The sequence below is a fragment of the Heterocephalus glaber genome, unplaced genomic scaffold, assembly GCF_053883595.1.
Source record: "Heterocephalus glaber isolate CG9 unplaced genomic scaffold, H.glaber_assembly_v1.0 deba00001743, whole genome shotgun sequence".
NCBI classification, from domain to species: Eukaryota; Metazoa; Chordata; class Mammalia; order Rodentia; family Bathyergidae; genus Heterocephalus; species Heterocephalus glaber.
This window is the reverse complement of record NW_028258449.1, coordinates 1119295-1144025: the sequence shown is the minus strand read 5'-3', so window position 1 is coordinate 1144025 and position 24731 is coordinate 1119295. Positions and strand designations below refer to the sequence as shown.

General features: G+C 46.9%; 1 long non-coding RNA gene across 1 annotated transcript in view; it reads right to left on the bottom strand.

Annotated features, from left to right (window-relative positions):
* Window positions 1-1560: 1560 nt before the first annotated feature.
* The window catches only part of LOC101698499 (uncharacterized), a 74452-nt gene continuing 51281 nt past the window's right edge, over window positions 1561-24731 (bottom strand). The window contains exons 3-4 of the long non-coding RNA XR_206356.3: window positions 16158-22961; window positions 1561-15815 (exon numbers count right to left, since the gene is read on the bottom strand). This is a non-coding gene — a long non-coding RNA (uncharacterized LOC101698499). The remainder of the gene's footprint in view (window positions 15816-16157; window positions 22962-24731) is intronic.

Here is a 24731-nt window from a genome sequence, read left to right as displayed (position 1 = left end):
ATTTGGTCTTTAACTCGGATGTTGAAGGTCTTCCTAAATATCAGCCCATTTACTCTGATAGCACAACAAAAACAAAATTAAATTATTCAAGTGTTTGGTTAACCTAATGCTGAAAGCAGTTACTTTCTTCTCAACTCCAACACACCTCCTCTGAACTCAGGTCCAGGCACCTGACTGCCACCCAGGCCTACCTGGCCGGGAAGTGACTGTATTTGTGGTGCAATCCCTCTCCTCTTCAGGGAGGCTTACATTAGAAACCAGGAAATAGATTTCTGAAAATTTAGTCATAAAATTTACACTGCTCCATTTGTGAGACAAATTGCTGGAGATTCAAGCCAGCAGAGCACAGTCGGTTTCTTCCTTCTCTCTGTAACAGCAAACTGAGTGAAAAACATCTCTAGTAACATTTTTGTAGCTCTCCACTCTAGCGGGAAGAAACAGTGACCCTTTAGCATGGGCTGGACGCTTCACAGACATTATTTCAGCTTCAGAATATTGCAAGCCCTCTCTACCACGACTCCATTCTCCAGGTAGGAAGCCGCTGTCTGAGATCACACGGCCACTCGCAGCCGTCTGGCCCCGGACTGGCCTCGAGCCCATGCCTCTCACTGTGCTGCTGCAGCAGCTCTCAGCTCTGCAGGCTTGGAGCAGAACTCAGGTTCGTCTGTCACCAGTGCCTGTACTCAGACTGAGAGGAGAAAGTTTCCTGGGCTCATTTATCTCCTGCTCCCTGGAGACTGGCAGCTCAGCAACTGCTAAGGTTGACCACAACTCCATGGTAGAAGGACTCACACTGTGTCTTTCTAATAAAGCAATGAAGTCCTGCATTGTCCCCTCATTGTGAGGAGTCCGCCGGCCGCATGGGGCTGGGTGGCCAACGCAGTCGGGTCTCCTCTTCCTCCCCAGGACGCAGCCTGAGGCCCACGGCAAGCAGACGTTTGTAACCTGGCGAAAACCCGGCCTAAAACGCCTCCATTTCAAGAAACCCCTGGAATTTAGTCAGAAGATGATGTACCAGCTGCTGCTTCCTGTGATACACCATGTTCACTCAGCACAGTTTTAATCCTGCCTTTTGATTTCCCCAATGTGTCTGTATAAAAATTACCCCCGTCATTCCAGATGTCCCCACATTAGGCAAACCAAGCAGTCCTCAAAGGAGATAAAAAAGCAATAGCGCGAGCTCGAGCTCCGTCAGCCGGTACTGTGGCGGCGGGCAGCGGCCGGGCATGCGCTGAACCCCGCGGCTGAGGGGCTCCCCGAGGCCGGCGCCCTCCCTCTGCGGCCGGCAGGGACCCGATTGCCCCGGGCCCGAGCGAGGGACAGCGCGCTGCGACGCGGGACCCTCCCTGCAGCTGCAGCCCAGTGGTACATCCCCGCTTCCCGCTCCGGACGGCCGGGTCTGCGTGCTCCGCAGGTCACCGCGCCTTGGCTCCCCGCTGTCCACCGCCGAGCCCCGCCGGGCTCCCTGCGCGGCTGCCCGGACGGCACTGCCCGGCCTGCCCGGCCTGCGGAGCAGGGAGGGTGGCCGCATTCAGAACGCCCGCCGGGCTCCAGGCCAGTGGACCACGTCGTGCCCGGTGAAGACCCGGACCACCCCTCTGCCCGTGCGCGCCCGCCTGCTGCCCCCGAAGCCAAGGCTGCCGGGCCCACCTCGGGCCTCCGTGTGCAGAGCTGGCCGCGCCCGGCGGCGGGACAGCCCAGTAGCTTCGCTGCGAACCAGTGAGCCTGGCTCCCAGGGTTGGCAAGGTTTTCCCAAGCTGTTGTCCCTCCACTCTCCCATTTGTCGAATCCTGCTCTGAAAAGAGTGATCTAATGACAACATTTTTTAAATATGCAGTGAGTAAATAAATGTGGTATTTATATGCAATGGAGCACTACTCTGCCATAAAAATGGTAAACTCGAGTCATTTGTAGGAAAACGGATGCAGCTTGAGACCATAAGATTAAGTGAAGTAACTCAGACACACAAGCTTAAATATTGTATGGTTTCTCATGTATGAAAAACTTGATACATATATTACAAAACAAAAGACAGATAATAGGAAAAAAGAGAAAGAAAAAAAAGTATTACAGTCCAGCACAAAGTATCTAAAAGTGTATCTTGGCTTAGCACAATTGCCTTACATGTTTTTTGACCAATCAGTCTGGTTTTCAGTCTGTATAAATGATAATTAACTCTATTAGGTCTTATAAGATAAATAACTGAATCTGATGCTGTAAAAATAAAAGGGAGGTGGAGAGGGAGGGGAAAAGAAGGGAATTGAAATGTGTTATTCGTGTGTAGCAATCGCCTCAGTGAGTGTAATCAGTATGTACTAAAACACGTACTAATAAAAGAAGAAGAAAAAAAGAAAGAAAAATAAATAAATAAAATACATTTCTTAAACTCTCCTGGATGGCTGATGCTATTGAAAACAAAAAAGCACTTCTTTACAGCTATGTGTAGCTCTTTCAGCCCTAACTCTGACGACTCCATGAGTTTGATCGCAGCACTCTTGGCAAAGGAGGAGGGGCCAATGAGATGTTTCCTGATGCGGCAAGAACCCAGGCTTCGTGTTCTCAGCAGAGTGCTTTTCCTGCGAGGCTGCAATGTAGTATGTTATCGAGAATATGCAACAGCAGAAGAAATACATGAGGCTGGTACTTAGGACTGTTTCACTGAGTGCACCACCTGGCCTGGATGGACACCCGCTTCCAGCCCCCAGAGGTTCTGAAGACCACCTCTTCCACTTCCGTCTCTGTCATGAGCAGTTCCGGACTCCTGGAATAAATGGAGCTGAAATTTCACTGTTAAACAGATTTTGCCTCAGCAGCTCACAGAGCATAACTGGCCAGCCCCGTTGTGTTCCACATCTGATACCAGCCAAAACGTGCCACTTGGGAAGAAATCTCCAGTCCATCTCTGCCTTTCCTCTGGGATCTGCTGCGTGAATGTGTGGCTGGTCATCATTATTCTTAAACCAGAGCTCTAATCATGCTCAAAAAAGAATCAAATATTTTCAGAAGCAAATACCAGTTAAAAGAGTATTTTCCAACCTCTAGCACCTCAGACTCAAAGTAGAGGGAGGAAAGAAAAAGCACAAAATCTAAAAATTAAACTGGGTGCTAGACTTGAAATCTTATAAGCATCCTCTAGTTTTAGTACAGGTCTCTTAATATAGCCAAGTTTCTTGTTTTGTGGATTTTTTATTTATGTAATTTTTTAATGAGACAGGAGGAAAATCTTTACTAGAAGTGATAAAAATCTTTCAGATGGTAAAATAGATAGCCCTAAAAGTTTTTGCCTAAATCCATACACATATCAAAAATAAAACTGGCCGATTACTCTTGCTACAGCATGTTGAAAAAGAGCAGCATTTGAAAATACAGTGTAGCAGGGCAGCTGCATTGCCTCTAATTAAGTACAGACGAGAAAGAATTATTCTTAGTGGAGTCTATGGCAGAGGGGTGGTAGAAATTTCTCTCTTTGCAATTCAAAATTATTTTAAAGATAGAACATTTCTTTTCCAATGTCTTCATTAAACGGAGCTGTTAGAATTGTCTCCAACCGTCCCCGAAGAGTACAAAGTTAACCAGTATTCATACCCCATCTGCTCGGCTTTGAAGTGTGAAGCTGTGACCGTCCCACTAGATCTTGCACCGCCATCAAAGCCATCTCATTACACCCAGCACGGAGAGTTAAAGCACAGGGCCTCCCCGCTCCAACACAAACACTGCATTAACAAAGCAACCGCAATAGTCCTCCCCCACACGGCTAGAACTCGAAGAAATTCTTACCATATGTACACATGCACAAGATACAGAAATTTATTGTGCTAGAACATCATTGAGAAGTACATTAAACATGCTGACTAGAACTGGATGTTATTCTAAGGGACTGGAAAAATAAAATGCAGCTGATCTTCACAATGAAAGAGCAGAGACATTAAGCTGAAAAATAAGATCAAGTGCAAATCCTCAATTGCATTTCCACCAACACATTCATTGCCTGTTCTTTCTTGAGATAGCAGAAAATAACTGGAAGGGGGAGCAAAACTACTGCATAAATCTGGATAGCACTGCTCACTCTGTCGAATTTCATGTCAAAGGGACAAATAAGCTTACAAATAGTAACATGTTGATAACAACATAGATGGTTCAAAATGAGCAGGGCTTTCTCAGAAAGGGGATTTTCATGTGCATCTATAAGCTATTCACTTATTATTGGCATAGCAGTGAAAAATAAAATGCAAAGGAAAATGTTTTATCTATTAGGGAAATGCGGTCAGGATAAGCACTTGATTGATTTTCATGTCCAAACCCTTCATGTGGGTCTGGAGAAAACTTTGCACTTGTGCATATGACTGCTCAAGAATGCTCTCTCCTGCACTATTTGTACCAGGAAAAGTGGGAAACAATCTGAGCATTTACATATTGGTGGACAGATAAAATGTGATATGCTCAGACAGTGATTTTTAAACAGCAGTTCACATGAATGAGCTGGATTTAGATTAGTGTCATAGACAGATTTCCAAGATGTGCTGCTGAATGAAGTTATAGTAGGATAGCATTTGGACCACCCACAGAAGAAGCCCTATATTGATTTGTAGGTATACAGTCAGCCCTCCATAGCCACAGGTTCTCCATCCACAGACTCAACTAACCATGGATTGCAAAAGTCCAGGGAAAAACCGCACCTGTACTGAACATGTGCAGACCTCTTTCTTGTCATTATTCCTTAAAAAGTATCCAGGAGGACATGCCGTGCTACCGAGGGAACTGAGCAAACGTGGGTCAGGTGTAGACGAGAGTGCCTTGTACGAATGCCCTGCAATGGTGAGGGGCCACTCTACACAGATGCCAAAGAGAAAGCATGGGGCCTGGCTGGGGCGTGCTGTGCTCAAGCCACCAGGAATTATGGGGCAGGGGTGTGATCCAGGCAACCAGGAATGAAGATCGTAATCTGAGGTGAATTTTAACTTACCTGCAGTGCTTAAAATTGTGGGAAAAAATGAAGAAAACCTTCCAGGTAAGGTCTAATAAATAAATGGCAGTGAGGATCCTTGGTTCCCCTGCTATCTTGGTGGAAAACTGTGTGATGTGTCTTCATGTTTCAGGTCTATTTCCCAGCTGCAGGAGGAGAGTCGGACCTGTCCTTGTCCTCATCCTACACACGGGAATGTGTGCCCACAGCCTTCATAGGGACAGAGCTGCAGGCATTCTCGAAGGGGTCAGGACAGGAAGGCTCATGGGCATACTTTACATGGGCATATTTTCTATCCACTAATCCAAGAGGCTTATCATTTCTTTGTGGGATATATCTGTCGCATTTACTACTTTCTGCAACATGATATCTTTCATTTAAACAATGACATTTTCCTGAATGATTTAACATATTCAACTTGTACTGTACCTGATAGCTTATTTTAATCTAACCCATAGTTCTCTCTCATAATGAGGATGTTTGTTTGTTGGTTGGTTTCTTGAGACAGGATCTCATTCAGGCTATGTTTGAGCTCACTATATGGCCCAGGCTAGCCTTGAATTTTCAGTGATCTCCCTGCCTCAGTCACCGGGCCTCTCTGACCTCACACTGTCTTTGAGACAGGCTAGAGCATCACCTGGCAAATGGAGCATTGATGAAGGAGAAACCAGAAGCACTGCCGACCCCTCCTGCCCCAGTGTTTGGACTCTTGGGACAGAACAGGGAGACAGGGACCTACTGTGACCATGGTAGAAGGAACAGCCTGGGCCCATATGGCTCGGCACCCTCTGAGGAGGCCACAGAGAATCACAACCACAATAACAACTGACCGGGCTGAGGACAGTGCTGTACGCGAGGCCAGTGCTGTACGCGAGGCCAGTGCCACTCACAGCATCCTCATGGGAGGATCCACTCCACCATTTATAGACACAAACTCTAAAAACTCAGAAAAAGACACAAAATATTTTCTAAAAGCAATGGGCACAAAGAAATTGGACTCATGTTGCTCAGCCCTGATTTCCCATTTTGCCCTCCGAGCATTGGGTGTCCCCTTCCATCCCCTCAACAAGATGTCACTGGTTGGTCCACGCTCATCAGAAACCTAGAGGCAGACATCCATGTGTATGTGATGGGTGGGTTCCATTCCTACTGGGCTTGTCACTTCTAAATACTGCTCCTCCTATTAAGAGTCTCTCTCTTTTGGGGAGCCTGTAGAAAAGCTGAGAGTACCCCAAAGAATAGCTCAATGGGACATGGCACCACCATGTCAGCCAGGAAGCCTTCTCTGGCAACTGTATGGGTTTAGCTTGACAGGACTGCCGCCATCTTGAGTTGTAACCACCATGATTTCCCCAGTGAAACTCAAGCCAGGCTCTAATTTCCCCCCAAACTATACATAGACCAAACTATTACAGTGGTATGAAGAAATGGACACCAAGACCCTGCCACCAGGAATGTGCCTGACTCTCTGCTATCAGCTGAAGATAAATCAGGTGCATTTGGCTTGAATGATGTCACTTTTGTCCTAGACAAAATACACACCCCTTCTTCTGACCCAAACCGGAAGGATCCACTTGGCCTAGCTGCCACCAGCAGCTTCTGTCATGGCCCCAGTAGGTGGCACTCTGTGCCGTCCTGGCACTGTCTGCCTCTCTCCAGTTCCCATACTCGGAGCTAGACTGTTCCAGAACCACAGGTTAGCCACATGTGACCAACTTTCCACATGAAGTCTGCTCCCCACAGCCACCAAGTGCCACATCCATCCTTCCACCCAGTCGGTGTCCACCAAGATGGCACACAAATGGTTACATGAGTTTCTTTGGCTTCCTTGTGCGTTCAGCTCCCAGGCACCTTCCTGGCCCCTCACTGCTGGCTGCATGCAGTCCCAAACCAGCACTCCCTCTCAACACCAGCCATCCAGAAGTTGGATGCTCTCTTCCCATGGCCCTCCTGGTGACCACTGCAGGCAAGGCCACCCCACACATCCCCCTCCCACCTCCTGCAGTCTCCTGGGAACAATGCTCCCTGCCATGTTTGGTGATTCTGCAGCCCTGCTGTCTGCTACAGGCTGAGCTGTTTTCCCCATAGTCAGATACTGAATAGCATATATTCAGTTACGATGCTAGGCTGACCCCAATTCAACCTGCCTGGTCTCCTCATAAAAAGGGGAAGCTGGGACACAGACAGCACATAGGAAGACGCTGCATGAATAGGAAGTGAGCTGTGGGCAAGCAGGGAAGGGAGTGGGCCCTCCCCATGGCCTGGTCTTCTGGCCTCCAGTTGGCTGGCTGCAGCACTTTGCTGCTCCAGCCCTAATAACTTTGTGCATCGGCCTTTTCCCTCCCCCTGCACCCCAACAGGAGTCCAGGAGACGAGCCGGGTCAGTGCAGGCCTCGCTGCCCTGCTTCCTTCTGAGGAGCAGGCTGTCAGCAGCAAGCACAGGTTCAAGTCCTCGCCTCCTGTCCTGAGCCATCAGGGTCCCTGTTCCCATGAGGAAGATTCTGTGCCTTTCTCTGGCAGGGTAAGCCCAGCTACCATCAGACGTACCAGTAACAAGGCAGGATGCCCATTTATCTTCTGTGGAACTGTGGAAAGTGTGGGAAAGGCGAAGTAGACTGTGTAGCATGCTCTCCTGGGCCAGGAATGGAGGCCTCCTCTGTTCTCTTTCCAACTCAACTGCTGCGGTGTAAACCTCGTACCCCACCAGAAAGTCAAACATGGGCATTGCTGCCCCTTCCTCCTTCTCCTTGTGACAGCACTGTGACGCCGAGCTGGCAGAGAACTCAGAAGGTGCCACACAGGTGTCTTACTGTATGTTTTTGATTAGCTACAATTGGAGGATGACTATTTAATACATGTCCTTTTAATAGTCACCTGACAGGCGACAGCTAATCCAGGGAGGCTGCGCTCGTTTCTACATCACAGCACTTTGGTGATAGCTGCCGGCCACACTCTGGGTCTCTGGAGGAACCGCCCGCCCCCCACGGCCCAGGGGGATGGCACGTGCATGAGTGAGAGCTCGAGCCTGGCGCCCTTGGGTGCCGCGACCTCGCTGTGCGGTGGCTTCAGGATTTGCGCATCCTGGAAGTCACTGTCAGTGCTAGGAAGCAGGGATGAAAAGGAAAAGGAATACAAGAAGAGGATCTCCAAGCTTAGGGAGCCTAGGCTTCCAGGTTAGCAGGATATTCAGTTGCTTGCTGTAAGTAGTCTAGTCAGGCCGCGCTCTCTAAAGCACCATCAGCAACTGTATCAAATACCAATCTCTGCGTGCAGTGAGCAGCTACTGAGCAGCAGAAATCTAAACCCTTAAACCCTAAACCCCCACCTGCCCAAGGGCTGCCTTTGCCAGTGTGGGGTGGCATTTTATGCCTCCAGCAGTGGCCAATGGCTCCTTTCTGACTGCTCCGAGCAAAGGAGGTGGGGCGCCCCCCAACGCTTAACTGCAAACCCTACTCATTCTCGGCTAGAAACGAATTGCAAGAGGTGCACAGTCAGGCAGCAAAGATTTCACACACACCACCCATTCACCCCGACCAGGAGATTCTTCCGGGACATTTACCCTCATCGGTGGTTCAGTGACCATCAAGAGTGAAACAGGCAGGGAGGAAGAGCCACCCCATGGGCACACTATCAAACTGGTCACCGCTGTGCCTAACCTGGGACTTGCTCCCCCAGATGGGCCTCGGGATGTCCCTCTCCGGTCAAAGGCCCCGAGGGCCCAGGCTGCCCTGTGGGTGCATCGTGAGCCCCTCAGCAGCAGCAGAGGCATCAGAGGCAGCTCCACCGAGCACAGCAGGGTTCATCTGCACCTGACCACAGGTCTCCCGGCCAGCCTTGTCCTTCCTGTCGGTACCCGTTTCAGGGCGGCAGCTGTACCCTTCCTGTGCTTCTGAAGCTGGTAGTAACATGCCCCCGTGAACGATCTGGAAACTCCCCTCCGTGGTTAACATGTCTGAAAGTCACTGGAAATCAGTCTTCATACCTTCAGTGCTTTCCCACAGCTTAACCCCTTAGTTTCCCATTTTGTGCACATGGAAGTATCTTGTGATTTTTACTAAATGCTTGCAGCTCTCTTCCAAGTCAGATATTGTTTCCATGCTACAGCAACAAGGGCAGGAACTGTATCAGAAGCCCATGGCTGAACCGACAAACCTCAACCAAATCCAGGGCTGCCTCCTGAGGCAATCTCCCGGGCAAAAGAAAACCGGAATGCAGAAGTCTTGGAATCTGACTGGTACTCACAGGGTCTCACAGCGCCCACAGTGGGGACACCCTGTGACTGTCGTGGCACAAGTCCTCCGAGGCATAAGATGCTTGAGACAATGTCCACAAGGCTGCCTGTTCTAGTTAAACTCATTAAGGTTTTATATATTTGAAGAGAAATCCAAAAACTGAAAATCAACCATGAAAGCTATTTCTCTATTCATATAACTTCCTTAACTAGCATTTTTTTCTTTCCTATCTCCTAAATAATAACCTCTATCTCCACAGCATGGTATAAACATTATTGCATTTGATCAATGACATTTTTAAAAAGCTAATTTCCGTATAATTTACAAAAATCACATTATGGTACAGACTTTTAAAGCTCAGTGCTCTAAAAGTACAAGATAGGTAGCCTGTTTTCACTGGGAAATTGCTGGGAGGATTTCCCTGAGCATCTTCTACCCTGACACTTCCCATCCACCTCTACTCGGTCCTCTCATAAAAGCTTGTGTGTGTGAACAACAGGGTCATGTGAAACCAGAGCCTGTCTCCTGCATCTGCAAACAGTTAGTAAAGAGGTGTAGAAGACATAGGAAACACAATGGTCCTTCAGAGTCATGTAGACAAAATTTATAGAAGCCCAGAAATTCAGGCTAAATATCTTCAATACTGAAATCTAATTCAGTTCAAAGAAGAGTGTTCCTGTAAATTTACCAATGATTCCAAATTAAATGAAATCACTGAAGATCCAAGATAATTTTTTAAATCACCAATAATGATAGTAAAGACTTTAGCTAAAGGTAAGAGTGTAAATCCATATGTCTATTTTGACTTCTACCAAAAACACCAAGAAAAAATTGGCAAAAAGATTATTTTTAAAGCATTAACTCCATCAAACAAACAGAAATGGAAGGAGAGGCACTGTGTTGGAAGTTGGGGAGCAGATACACAAGCAGTAGGTGATTGAACAGACCCTAGGCAGCATGAAGGACAGCAGAGAAGCAAACTGACCCATGCCACAAACGCCTGAAAATGAGCTGGACTGGAAGCCTCACCTACGGAGGAACCTCCAAAGAAGAAGTCTGGTAGGAAGTCTGTCTCCATTCCACACTCCACACAGACAGGCAACTACTTTATCCCCACCTTGGAGAGATGGCAGAGGTGTCTGGCTGGGAATCCTGGGCACTGCTGAGGACAAGGGTGAGTAATGAAGAGAGGAATTCAGAGAATATTGACATATAAATGCCAAGTCCTTTTATCCCATGCCATGACACTCATTGATGGGTCTACACTCCAGGCTGGGACTGGAAGACACTTCTCTGGAGAACTTCAACAGCCCAGAGGAAAGAGTGAAAAGATACTGACATAGGGGTTTGCTAAAGAAACAACCAAGCCAGATCACCCTCCATTGGACAAACCATATATACACACAGGATGTGTATCCACTCAGAGTGTCCACTGATGTCCACTCAGGGTCAGCAGCCAACCAGGATCAACTGACATCCAAGGAAGACAAGCAGAGGAAAAGCAACTGTTTGAGGGCAGGGAAGACACAGACGTTATGCAGGAAGAAGAGGCCAAAACTACCTTTTGGTAATGCATTCATGAAGTAAAGCCAGGATAGCATTTTAACAAATAAAGTGAAATATTCAGAGAGTGAGTAAAAGCACTTGGAAATTAATATTAAAAAATGAAAATTTTACTGAACACTTGGGATATGAAGTATAGGAAATATGCCAGAAAGTACTATAAAAATGTAAACTGATATAAAATAAATGTAAGAGTTGATGAGTTCTAATATCCAAATTATAGTTTCCAGGAAGAATGGAGAAAATGGAAGAAATCATCAATGAATTAATTAAAGAGAATTTTCCAGCACCAAAGTACAAGAGTTTAAGGATTACAGAGTCCAATAAGTACCCAGCATAATGAATGAAAAGAGATTTATACAGAGGTATGTCACAGAAATCTCCATCACAGAAAAGTCAGAACACTGGAAACAAAGTGACAGTCTCATAAGATTCTAGAAAGAAATATCAGTCACATACAAAAGATCAGAAATCAAAGAGGCTTCAGAAGTTCCAATAGCAACATGGACATAAGAACTCAATGACTGACACAAGGACTCCAAAGCAAAGGACAGTTATTTCTAATCCAGAATTCTATACGTAGCTAAACAAACAATTGTGAAGATAAAGTAATGGAATCTTAAGAAATGCAAGGTCCCAAAACTGTAATTTATATTTTATTCTAGAAAACAGAGATATATTCCACCATAAAAAGGGCATAAACTAAGACAGGGGTTGGGGCAGAGACAGAGACAGACAGACATTTAGAGAGAGTTATTTGGGCTCTGGGAACAAAGGAATCTGACATGGAGGGAAAGGAAGGGAACACTCAAGATGACAAAGGGAGATCTCACAATGACATTACCCCAACATACAGAGTGCAGTTGGTCCTAACTGGAGAAGGTCAGAGAGTTCTAGAAAATATCTCTTTAAGAAGACGAAATTGATGGAACATCCAATGCATGAATTGTTTTATCTAAATGCATGGAGAAATGCAGTTATTGACAAGAGAATTTGGGGTTAAACCAATGAGAAGTATATCATGTATGGCTTAACATCGGGGGTACATTCTAAGAGACACATCATTGGGATATTCTGTCATTGTGTAAACAGGGTAGAGCATTCTTTTACAAACCTAGAGATAGTATAATCTATTACACATCTAGACTACGTGATGTATACCATGGTATGTGTAATCCATTGTTGACTGAAACATTATTATGCAGTTCACCATTATATATAAAACACCAACTGAACAAGTAATCAAAAAGATAATAATCAATTTCAGTAAAAAGTTATGCAGAAAAGGTAAAATAATAGCATTCTAAATGATTCATTGTGAATAATATTTAATACTTATAGTAATATAATCAGTAAATATTAAATTTTGGTATGACTTTATTAAGAGGAGGAAGATGAGAAGTGTGAGTGTGTGTGTGTGTGTGTGTCTGTGTGTGTGTGTGTGTGTGGAATAGGGGTGGGGTGAGAGGAAGTTAAAGTTTCATCTTCTGCACCAAGAAGTCAATAGATAATGCCTAAAACTGAAAAAAACCAGGAAGTATGATAATGTAAGTATGACATTTAGATATCTGTAGTTAAATAATAAAGTTAAAGTTGAGCATACTTGGCTCTGTGAGAAGGAAATTAAAGTGTATGTATGGAGAGAAGAGGGGAAGGAGGTAATAAAGAATTTTTGGAATAAATCCTATAGAATATTTGACTTTTAGACACATGCGTTATTTTGATTTGAAGAAAAACAAAAAAGCAGGAAAGAAAGGGAAAGAAGAAAAATGAAGAGGAGGGAGGAAAAAAATTTTTAGACCTTATGGGGAAAAAAATGAGATATGACTTAAACTATCAAATGTGGTTTTTACAGAAAATGAAAGCCAAAGTCTAAAGTATTGAGAAACTTTACATGCCCTAAACAAACACGGACTGATTCAAGCGTCTCCTGAGCTCTAGGTTTTAACCCCACAGTCAGATGAGTGTGTGAAGAGGGACTCATGTTCTCCCCACTCCCGTTCCTCAGGATGTGTGAAGACGACACCATCCCACCATCCCACCCTCTTGGTGACCCGCCCAGCACTCCGTGGAGTTTTCTAAGGCTCCAAATCAGCTTCTCCAGTGAGTTCCCCGCTTCTCTCTTCTCTCCCACATCCGTCCTCTTCCACACAGGCAAGAGGATTGTCCTGTGTTCAGAGCCAGCCACACCATTTTCTTGATGGTTCCCACTGCCTTTGGGAAAAGCTTGGAACTCCTCAGTGCAGCAGCTAGAGCTTCATAATGAGGGCTCTGAGGACTATGACCTCTCTCCCCATCCTACTCTGCCTGTGTAAGGTCTACAGCCACACGAGTTCCTCTCCATTCTTGAGGTCAGGCAGCTCTCACCTCTGCATCACTTCTCTCTTTATTCTAGAAGTTCTCCAGAGAAAATTATACATAAACTATGTGTTTCTGTTCTGCACACACAAAAGCACAGGCTAGAAACATACACGTAATGTTGACATAAATCCCCTGAACATCAGCTTTGAACTCACTTTAAGAACTCCTCCCTTAAGGTATAAGTAACTTACAGCTGATACAAAAAAACTGCAGAATTTTTGCATATCTGAATAACACATATCAACATTCACTGTTTTTAAGTCACCAGAGTGTCCTGTGTTACCTAAGTTCTCTGAAAGTTGGATTCCCTAAAAAGGGGTCACTCCAGGACTAATATCCCTTTACTTCCACCTCGTCAGAATGTCTCAGCATGCACACACACACAAACTTTAAAATTTGGATGTATTGGATGAACAGCTGTGTAGAAAGGGGAATGTAAAAATAAAAACTGCATGTTGGAGCATCAAAATAGTAACCATGTACAGTATATGACTGTTTTTAATCAGATGAAGATTGAAGCTATTACATTTCAAATCAAATGTTATAAATTAGTTCAAGAGTGCAGCTGAGCTCTCATTTAATTAGAAATGTCCATGTTTAAATCATGAGGTACAATAGCTGCCAGAAGAGCAAAAGGTCATGGGAGGGGGAATGCTGTGTCCAACCTCAGGCTCCCAAGCGTCCCCACCCTGAAGGAACATCTGGGTGAGCCCTGGTGGAAGGAAGAACTTCGTGTACTCGCTAATTGGGGCGTTAATGTAATTGTCCATAATTGTTTTGAAGACAAAGTCATTATTCTGGTCTGGACAACTCTGAATTCTTCATTTTTGTGTTAAACATATTTTCCTCCATGATGAACTTTAACTCTTTCTTGGATCAAAAACAAAGCCAGTGTTGGGCCAAGATTTCTTTGGGACCCAACCCTTCGCTGTCAGGTCACATTAAAATGCAGCCTGGGGTCTCATGGCTTCTCTTGGGAGCCACTCACATTTCCTGTTTCTGGTACTTGAAGGAGCTCAGCTGAAGTCCAAGTCTATATCCCAAATCCTAGACAATTCTCTATTGAGTAAAACGGAGGCAACATCAGAGAGGGGTTTCTGAGGTCGTAGGGAGAATGAATGAATGCAATTACCCTTCTGCCGCCCCCCCCAAGGGTTCTGTGCTCCTCCCTTTCGTAATTAGCCATCCTATAGCAAGACGACCCAAGCCAAAGGTCTTTCTGTTCTCCAGCTTCCCTAATTCAAGAACACCTCAGGTGACATAGCTCAAAATTTCCAAATTAAATTTACACCTGGGGTTGAAATTATGCACGTGACAGGTCAGCTCTCAGGAAATCTTAGAAAGACTTATGCACAAAGAAGGGGGGGGATCAGAGGAAAGGGAGGTAGGAGTTAACATTTAAGTGGTTTTTCAACCTTACCATTACCCTGCTCAAGCAAATAGGACACAGATGGCAGAACATGGCTTCCTCCTGCACCCGAGTCGAGGGAACTCATTAGAAACTACTGTTTGTTCCTCATAACCTATTGTGAATTTGTAAAGGGCAAAATCATTGATGACTTTTCTCTGGCCACATCCCACAGAAGTCAATGTCCCCAGGGCTGTGGGGAAAGCAGAAGGATGACCACAGAGCGCATTGTGTTCACACGGCTCTTCCAGGTCAGCTCTTCCCAGGGAGCTGTGGAGTGATTAGGCTGCTTGTGTTTGTAAAAACAGTTTCCAGCAGGAAATGACAACCCCAAACCTTCTCCTCTTTCCGGCCACCACGCCATCCTCTTCCACTGTGCACCAGAGATGGGTGAAGGGGACCAGGTCCTCCACCCCAAGGCAGGACTGGGTCCCTCTCAACTTTCCTGTGCTGGCCTGTGGGCCACCAGCCAAAATGCGATTCTGTGAAAACCATCACCGAACTTTCAATCACAGCGAAAGAAGCAGCTATGATTTTGTTTGTCCACAAGTTGCTTTTCTTTTGTCATCTGTTTCATCCAAAATAATTAAAAATAAAAGACTCGATATTTTTACCTCACCCCACCTCCCAGCAGTCATAAAACTTCACGTTTTCTAGCTTTTCCCTTCCCAAAGTGGAGGAATTATACATTGTTTGTTGGCCTTAAACAATTGTGTTTTTTTATAATTGATTACTGTAAAATTTTTTCCAATTAATCTGAAAATATTCTTATTAGTTTCAGAATGATTTGTGGGTAACTACATTTAAATGTATATACCCCCAAACTATAAACTTCTAAAAGCATAAATACAGTGGTGCCTTGGTTGAGGAACATAATTCCGTCTCTAGTTCTGGAGAAGATGGCTGTGTTCACATTTGTGTAAGGAAGAAGGCTGTGGCCGTGTTCGTCACCAGTGCGGAGTTTATGAGCAGAAGCAAAACTTTGCCAAACACTTCTGATTCTAAACCAAATTGTTCGCAAACAGAAGCGTTAGTGAACTGAGGTATGTACTTTAGATTTCTTCTTACCTAGTAATTAGATTTTCCATTGAATTATTATATCTAAATACCAACACCTGGGAGTTTTATATCATCAGGCTGAGTCTCCATCAGCAATGCAGTGTGACAACTTCAGCAGCTGAGATCAAAGCAGATCTCATGTCTTTACGTAGAGACTGACACTTCAGACAATATGACCCATGTTTAGGGAGAGTCATCCAAAAGCTCTTCAATCTCCAAGGAAACACACCTGGAAAGAAGACATTTGCCAAGTTGGAAACAAGTTTTGTGAAAATATTCTGGATCTTCTACCAAGCAATATTAAGAAAAAACAGGCTTTTGTTTACATAATTGTGATTCTTCTGGTTCAAGCTGTGCCTCCAAACCTCACAACACTGTGTAGACATGGAGGCCCCTTCCCTTCAATCCATGGCCCAACTCAAGATCTCAGCTCCCAAACAAAACCCAGCAGGCCAGCATTCCCTCCTCACCAGCTCACCAGGCCGCCCAGGCCTCTCCCCACCATTACTTCGCAGGCGAAGCCCCAGCATGTCTTCCTTAACCACAAAGGAGCAAAGGCAAATTGAGAAACCTTGGATGCCGTGATTAACTGGACAAAGAGGGAATTCCGAGGTCTGAGAGGCACATTCTTAGAAAACAGTGAAACGCAGGCTGGGGGAGAGTCTCCCCAGTGGAGGGCAGCGCTGAGGACTATGCAGGATGTCAAGGGTTGAGGAGGGCTCCAGAACACCTGAAGGCTGCCCTGTACCAAAAGAAGACACATCTGTAAAGACAGGAACCCGCTCTTCCCCGACTTATCAACAGAACCTGCCACAGCAATGACCGAGCTCTTAGATACTTGGTGCAGATACTTTAGGGTGTTTTTGTCCTGCAAAGAAAACATCACAAAAATGCAAAGATTTTTTTTCTGTGATGAACCATAATACTTAATTTGTTCTGGTGTAATTAATTTACTTTGGCAGGAAAATTCTGGGATGTGGCCTTTGAAAGTGACAGGAGCTACCTGGGGTTCCTGAGCAGTGACGTCTGCTTCTCCCAGCATCTTCCTGTAGAGCCAGGCAGCCGAGCTCGGGGCAGCATGGCCTCCATGGGAGACTCCTCTGGGACCTGCTGGCTCTCAGCACAGATGGAGACAGCACCCACTTGTTTCAGCGGCCAACCTGTACCACCCAAAACTCTGCCCTCGTCCCTCATCTCCTAGGCCTCGTTAGCACTTCCTTCTTGATCCCGGAAATCGAACTGTCAGAGCCAAGATCTGGACTCTGGAAGGACGAGGAGGCTTCCAGTGTGCATGCACCTGTCCCCTAGACACTGTCCCCACTCCGCCTCTCCAATCTGGAGGCCACCAACAGCCTTCAGACGTTAACGACTTCCAGCTTCATGGCTTGTGACTCACTTGGACCTGTAACCCAAAGGAGAAAGCTGCTATCCCCTTGTGTGGTAGCCTTATATAAACCCAGAGTTATTTTTGAAGTTTACAGGACTGGTCCAGGCTCCTTAAAAGTCACCCTTAAGCCTACAAAAGCAAATTCAAAGTGAAGGACAAAAGTTTTCAGGCGGTAATTAAAGATTTAGCTATGCTATTACACCTCGTGCCGCTGTCCCCTGGCAGCTGAACAACGAATCTTTTCAGAGGAAAGGAAAAAGAAGTTACACCCAGGAACCACAGAGCTACAGCAGCCCTACACTATTAATTTTAATAATGTGAGAAGATAAACATATGTCACTCCCTCTTAGTCATCTACAGAGCCGGCCCTGGTATAGGTCTAAAATTTATAACTACGTTCCTTTACCTAAGACCTTTGTAGGCCACCAAAATGTGCTCACACTGCTTAATTGGAAGCACACCAAGTTTATATAGTTTTATTCCATTCACTCAAAAATAAATGCCTTTAGGGCCAGGGATTTAGCTCAGTGGTTCCACCGCCTGCCTCAAAGCAGAAGGTCCCAAGTTCGATCCCCAGTACCAAAAAATAAAATAAATTTAAAAAATAAATGCCTTTAAATTATTTGCAAAACAACAGGTTCTCTCTTCTAACTAGTGCTACCTTCCTCCCATTTTTAAAACTATAAAAGAAGAGGCAAGAACGAGAGCAGGCAACCTCGTTTTTATCTAGTTTCTCAACACACTCTAGGCTCTGAATCAAAAAGATATGATTTATAGTTTTTGCAACCTGAATCTTCTTCTGAAAAGCTTTTATTCTCAGTTTCAGATGATTCAATTGAATCAAATACTGAAAGAATGAACTGCTCTCTCCTGCAATTTCTTAAGCAGGCACATAAAAAGAGGATTGCTGGCGGGAGGAGCCGTCACTGTGAATCTCAGCAGAGGCAAATTGTTTGGCGTTTGTAATGGAGCATAATAGCTATAATTCCATTTGAGCGGTTGCCACTAATAAGCTGATAAAAAGTATGAGTGGAGACCCCGGCATCCACCAGTGTGTGCTTTCACAAATGCCTCTGCATTCTCTCAATCAGGCCCATCAGAGGTACTGTTCGTGACAATGAGAGCCAGGCTGGCTCTTCCCACCAAGAGTGTGCAAAAAAAAGAAAAAATAGAGGGAAAAAATTCAGCTGCAAACTAACTCCAAAGGATTTTTTAATCCACAGTTACTGGGAATTCTCCTAGACATTTCCAGCTCCTCCAACTTGCAAGACAGTAACTTAAATGTGCTCCTAGTTAACAGGCGGAATAGGGGGAAACACTTCTCTCTCATGAAAGCCACATCAAAAATAACAACCAGAAATTAAAACAGGCTGTTCTCAAACACTTTAGGGCTAGGATCATAATGCTCACCTGTTGCCAAGAGGGTATGGACTCAATAACAAAGTATTTCTATGTAAATGACCCTATGGCAGCAAACCTTTCGTTTGGTATGTGATGAAAAGTGAAAACAAGTGGCATCTAAACTGTGTCATCACACACATGTCGCTGGGTGAGGAAAGCACAGGATCCTGCACAGCAACGCTGCTGTGGCAAGGGAAGCCAAGAGGTCTCCACCCTGAGCTGCTGGGAACTCAGGCTCGTCCCTAGGTGCACGTGGCCCCCGCCCTGCCCTGAGAAAAGGAAGTCCAGGTAGTAACGGTGGGCAAAGACAGCACCGCTGCCTGTAGGAGTGCTTTGGAAGGTGAAAGTTGCTAGCTGGCAGGTTTATTTTTCACTCAGCCTGCTGAATAAAAAGCACACTGTACTATTATGCTCATTCTATTAATGATCAAATAAATGGCCCCCTGGGGAAACATTAGACTTTTATGTAGTAATGCGTCCTGGATCCTTGGGGCCTGTCACTATCCTGAACACAAGCACAGGTAGGAAGAGCTGTGTGGCTGAGCAAGCGCCGAGACAGAGGAGACCAGGAGGAGTGCCGGGCCCAGGGTGGAGGATAGAAGTGACCTGGGAGCCACACCACCAATGCTCTGTGATCTCTGTTCTGTCTTTCAGGCAGAGCTGCTTCTTCGTGTTCTCAACAATGCATTTCCTTCTGGCTTCCAATATGCAGAGCGAGCAGGCAGCCAAGGAGCCCAGCGTGGGGGAAGACACGATTTTCCCAGAATTAAAGAAACATGAGTCTTTCTTTTGGTCTCTAAAATTCATTCAGATTTTCAAGTTCACTAATCAGAAAAATCCCAACTTTTTGAGAATTAGGCAGCCCTGATATGAACGTCTCACTACGTCATTCCCAGGGACCGTCCAAGGAAGAACCCTCAGGCGGCCCCAAGCACGTGAGGTGGTGCACACGTGAACACAGGTACCAGGACACCCAGCAGGTCCCTCAGGTCACGCAGCCGGACTGCGCCGATCCGTGAGGCTCTCGTCAACCTGCACTACTCCACCTGCGCGCGGTCCTCAGCACACGCGTCTGTGAGCACTGTGCACTTAACAGGCAGGCAGGCTGGATCCTTCTGCTAAACTGGACTGATGGGAAATCCAGGAAAGACAGATGAGGAAGACAATTTCACAGTTTACCAGGGTGATTCTTATAAAAACTATACTTTTGGCCAAATAACAATAATAATAATAATAAACCTCCAGGAGATGCCACACACATTATACAAACAAATAAGAGACCCAGTTTGGTGCTTTCATTAAATAGAAACTATTTAAGTTCTTCCTTGTTCTTTGACCTCTGAAGTTTCTAAACCCGTTTAAAATCTTTCCACAGGACTCCGCCTTGAACTGAAAGAGAACACACATCCTGCTATGTAGCACTACTCGGTAAGGCCAAAACTGCAGCCGATTCTTTCATTGGCAATGGATCAATCACACGAGTGGTGGAGGCTGCACTGGTTGTTTTTAGGCCTCTAGAAGGCATTTGTCAACTCATCTTTCCACGCTTCCAAGGATAGGATGAGGAAAGAATTAAAAGATCTCAAGTAAAAGGAAATTACGCCCGCCTTCGGAGCGGGGCCCTCCGCACGCCAGACCTGAACCCTGGACTCCAGACAGCCGGCCTGGCGGCCCCTCAGTGTCCGCGGCTGCTGCCTCTGAGTCCGGGCCCTGCAGGGCTGGGCGACGCCAGGCTGCAGCCTGGGAGTTCCCGCCCGGCCGACTCCGCGCTCGCGGATTCGCGTGGAATGCGCAGCAGAGCACACCAAGGCCGAGCCACCTTCTCTGGGGAGTAGACCCGCGCCTTCCCTCCGGCCTCCGCGGCCGGCGCCAACCTGTCGAGCACTCTCCCAGCAGCGCTCGCGGCGAGATCAGCGCCTGCCGTCGGTCTCGCGGGACATAGGGACCCGGCGCCCTCGCAGGGTGACTTCGGCCTCGGCGAGGCTCGGAGCGGACGGGTCGGGCAGAGAGGCCTTCGCCTGGCGCGGCAGCCGGTCCCGCGTGCTAGCGACCTGAGTGGGCCCCAGACGGCGCAGGCCCGAGGGCCACGGGGTGTGCACTGGCCTGGGCAGGGTCAGGAGGGGCGCAGAGGGGACAGAGGGGACCCGGGTGGGGCGAATCTCCGCGTGGGCCACCCCGCGGCCCCTGTCCTGCCTCCTGCGTGACCAGGACCGGTCCCCCGCGCCGCTGCCCTCCCTCCTTCCCGGTCCCTCCGAGACCCACTCCTCGTGTCTGTGACGCGCGTGGGGCCCGGTCCACCCGGGACAAGGCTGCAAGGCAGGGCGGCCGCGGGCCGCGGGCTTGTCTCTTGCCCGGCTGTCTGTGGGCCCGGGGCGCTCTCCCACCCAGGCCCGACCTGGCTCCTGGTCCATTTTTCTCCTAAGGCGGCGAGGGTTCAATATCACCGCTCTGATCCAGTTTCACTCCTACAGTGAAATAATCGCTCGATAACCACTCTGACGGAATAAATTAATTTGTAAATCTATTTTTTATTTTCTAATTATAATTTTAAACTCAGATTTGAGGAAATTGACATCTATGTGGACATTTGGTTTCGAGCCTAATGTGGCATAAAAAGAAGGAACATAATGAGCGCTGAAGAAACCAGGTCCAGGCTGTGCGTCACCAGCATTGTGCGAGATGTCACAACAGCGCGCTCCAGCCCTGCCGAGCCTTGGCAGGTAGGAGGCTGCTGGCAAGAGCACGGGTGTTAACCTCAGGATCCTGGCTCCGCTCCAAGCCGGGTAATTACATGCTGCCAGCCAAAATTCATCCCATAACTTTAATTGGATAAATCCTTTTTGGCCGGAGCTCCTGCTATGCCTGTCAAACCGTCGCCACATTTCACCCCAGAGGTGTCTGTGTTGTAGCTGCAAGTCCGTCCCTCCGAGGTCGGCCTGGCAGTGCAAATCCGAAGGTGCTGCGGGGTCCTGTGCCACACCACACACTCGGAGACACTGTGTGAGCACCCCACCCGTGGGCCGTTCGAGAGGTTCCAGGTCTCGCACAACCCTCACTGTCTTCACCTTCCCTCTGGAGCGTTTATCCCCAGAGCTTTAGCTGCCACTTTCCAAAAAGTCCTGCAGCGTCCTAAAGTTCCTTCCATGGAGTGACAAAGAACAGAAGCCCCTGTCCTTCGCCTTTTCTGAGACTATGGTAAACTGTGGCAGGTGGCAACATGAGGGGTAGTGTTATCCCATCCTCCGGAGAAAACACTGAAGCCACCCACGGACTCCCAGCAAGGCTTAGCAGCTGTGGAAGGAAAGCTGCTTCATCTTCCACTGCTCCCACCTGAGGGCAACTGGGCCTCCCTGACAGGTGACATCTGGGCCTTTCCTTCTCCACCTCACTCACCAGACACTTGGCTCAGAAGCAGGGCCAGTGTCCCTGTAGGGCAGCATCCCCTGAGGTCTGGCCCTGCCCATAGATTACAAGCTTGTGCTTTAGGAAAAGACAAGGAGACAGGTAATGAGAAGTTTCTTGGTACAATTGAAGTTACCAGTTTGCTTCTGCTGTGGTGGTGCACGTCTGTATGCCTGGCTGTGCGGGAGGCTGGGACAGAAGGGACACAACTTCCAGGTCAGCCAGCCGGGTCAGGGCAACTTAGCAAGACCCTTCCCGAAATAAAAATAAAAGGGGCTGGGTGTAGCTCAGCGGTAGAGTGCTTGTCTGCCAGGTGTGAGGGCCTGGGTTCAATCCCTAGTCCCGCCCAAAAAAGAAATAAAAGGAAAGCACAGTAGTGAAAGCCATTTGCTATTTTAGCTAATGACTAATAGAACATGTATTTCATAATGTCACACGATGCCAAATTTAAAACTTACAATTAAAACTTTAATTTGTCCTAGAATAACTAAAGAAGAAATAAAATCTTTTTCATGCTCCAGAAGGAAGGAGAAAAATAGAATGAAATTTGATTTATGAAAAGAAAAAAAGGCAAAAGTGAAATCTCAAAAGAAACAAGTTATATTAGGAATTAGACTTAGGTCTTTCGGAGGGTAATTCTCTACAAAGTTTTTCCTGAGCTCCAATAAATGCTATTATATGAAAATAACAAACGATATATTAATTGAAATATTACTTTAAGATGTTTCAAAATTCAGCAACATAATTGGATATTTATTCGGGAGTGATGGAAGCTATGCTATTAACTTATTTAAAATGCTGAAAAGCAACCTGGTGCCAGAAGCACCCCCGCTGCTGTCCCTCTGTGACTTCCTTATGTAAAATCATCTCTGGCTATTTCTGTCCTAATGAAGAAGCAGAAGCTGCCCCACAAAATTGCCAGAATTAACTATGTTCTGCCCTTCAGCGTTCCAGAAACATCTTTCACTCCATCCGTGTGGCCTAGAGCCTGTGACCTCCATCAGATGACCAGCACGGCGGGATGTGGGCCCAGCTGTGAGCTCCTCCCCTGTGAAGCAGCGGGGGCGTTTCAGGCAGGGCCAGGAGCTGACGCGCGCCATCCGACTCACTCAGGCTCCTGCTCATGTTGGCTGACGTCTGCTGTTGTGGAGCCCGCGCCTGCAGTGGAGGGGTGTTTCCTGAAACCTGCGACAAAGCCGTTTTCATTACTGTTAGTTACATCACAGAGGAGAAGCAAGTCTGTTCCTAAAATAGATGTTGACTTTTTTTCCTGAAATTTGTTCTAATTATGGGGCTGCATTAAGATTATTTCTAAAGCTATTATAATTCACAAAATTCATCATCTTATTCAGAAAAACTGCTGGGGAATGTTTAGAGACACTGTTCCCTCAGTAACGTGAATTTCTTTTTGCATCGCGAGGTTTTATCGATAAATGTTTACTGAAAGTTCCAGCCCATGGACAGTGATCACCAGCTTTTGTTAAGAGAGAGGCCACATCTGGTGACCACAGTGACTGGTCATGCCCGTCCTTGTGGGTCTCTGTGTCACTGTGCCCCAGGTGTGCATAGGAATGCGAACGCCTGCCTGTGCCAAGAAGCCCAGTCCCACGTGCAGGGGAGCGGAGACCTGCGCAGAGCCCTGGGCTGGGGTGCACCTCCCTTCTCACCCACCTGTACCTGAGGCACCAGCCTCAAAGTGGGGGCTTGTGGGCCTGGCCTCCCAAGCCAGCCCTGCCAGACGCCACTCTACACATCCACTGGAGGCTTCCTGAGCCATGGCCTTTGCTGTGTAGCTAGCTGGGTGCCGAAAGGGACTTCACTCTTTAAAATGTACCTTTTCGTCACATGTAAACAGAGTGTGTCTACTTCTTGGAAAGGACTGGAAAGGTGAGTTCATGGGTGCTCATCTTGGTTTTGGGTTTTGGGTGTCTCTGTCATCCTCCCGTGAGCTCTGAGTCATTCTTCAGCTGTCTTGGCTTGGAAGCCTAGGCTTGAGGCAACGTGACAGGAAAACTCCTAGGCCTGCCTGGCAGAAGGGGCCGAGAGCCCTGCCATCCCTCAGCCCTTTGCCCATAGCAGTCCCACCTGGAAGCAGGAGAGAGAGCAGAGTTGCCAGGGGCCGATAAGGTGGGCCGAGGGCAGGCCGCAGATCAGCACTCGGCCCCTTGGGCTTCTTCCAGGCTGGCTCAGCCCTGAGGTGCCCTGGGAACCTCGAGAACCATGCCCCAGTCCTGGGGACTTGCAGCTCCAGGGCAACCTTGAAATGGGGTCCACGGCCCAGTCTCAGGACACAAGCATGGACCGTCCACGTTACTCTGTGAATTGTTGGGCAGGCTTGGTAATTTACATGGAGGAAAATGGATACTCAACTCTGAAATGACCCATCAAAGATTTTAATCCTGTGATCCAGAAACCAGCTAGACGGTGGAGGGGAAAAAGTGTTCACAGGGATGCAGTCAGCTCCACAGACCTTGGCTCGCTGAGCCCCGTCCTCCCAGCCCTGGCCACTTCACCATCCGGGTTTCCATTCCTCTGTTTCAGGGAAAAGAGCGGCACATTCCCCATGGGAGACGCCTGGGGTTTTGTATATTCTTCAGATTGTTTTCAACACCCTCATCCTTTTTTTTTGCTTTCATCTCATGTTATGCCATTTGACCTATGATCATAAATCCTGAATGACTACAGAACTGTCTGCAGTAGTTATCTCAGCCACCCATATTCTAAAGCCAAACTTAAATTGCAAATATACAGCCATTGATGGTGCTAGGTATGGTGGCCTATGCCTGTAATCCCAGCACTCTCGGAGGCTGAGGCAGGAGGGTTGCAAGTTTGAGCACAGCTTGGGCAACTGCCTCAGAATAAGAAATGGCTGGGAATGCAGCTCAGTACTATAAAGTGAAAAATTTATAATGAAAATGCATGAGTAAATCAGAAAAATTATATCAAATATTCATT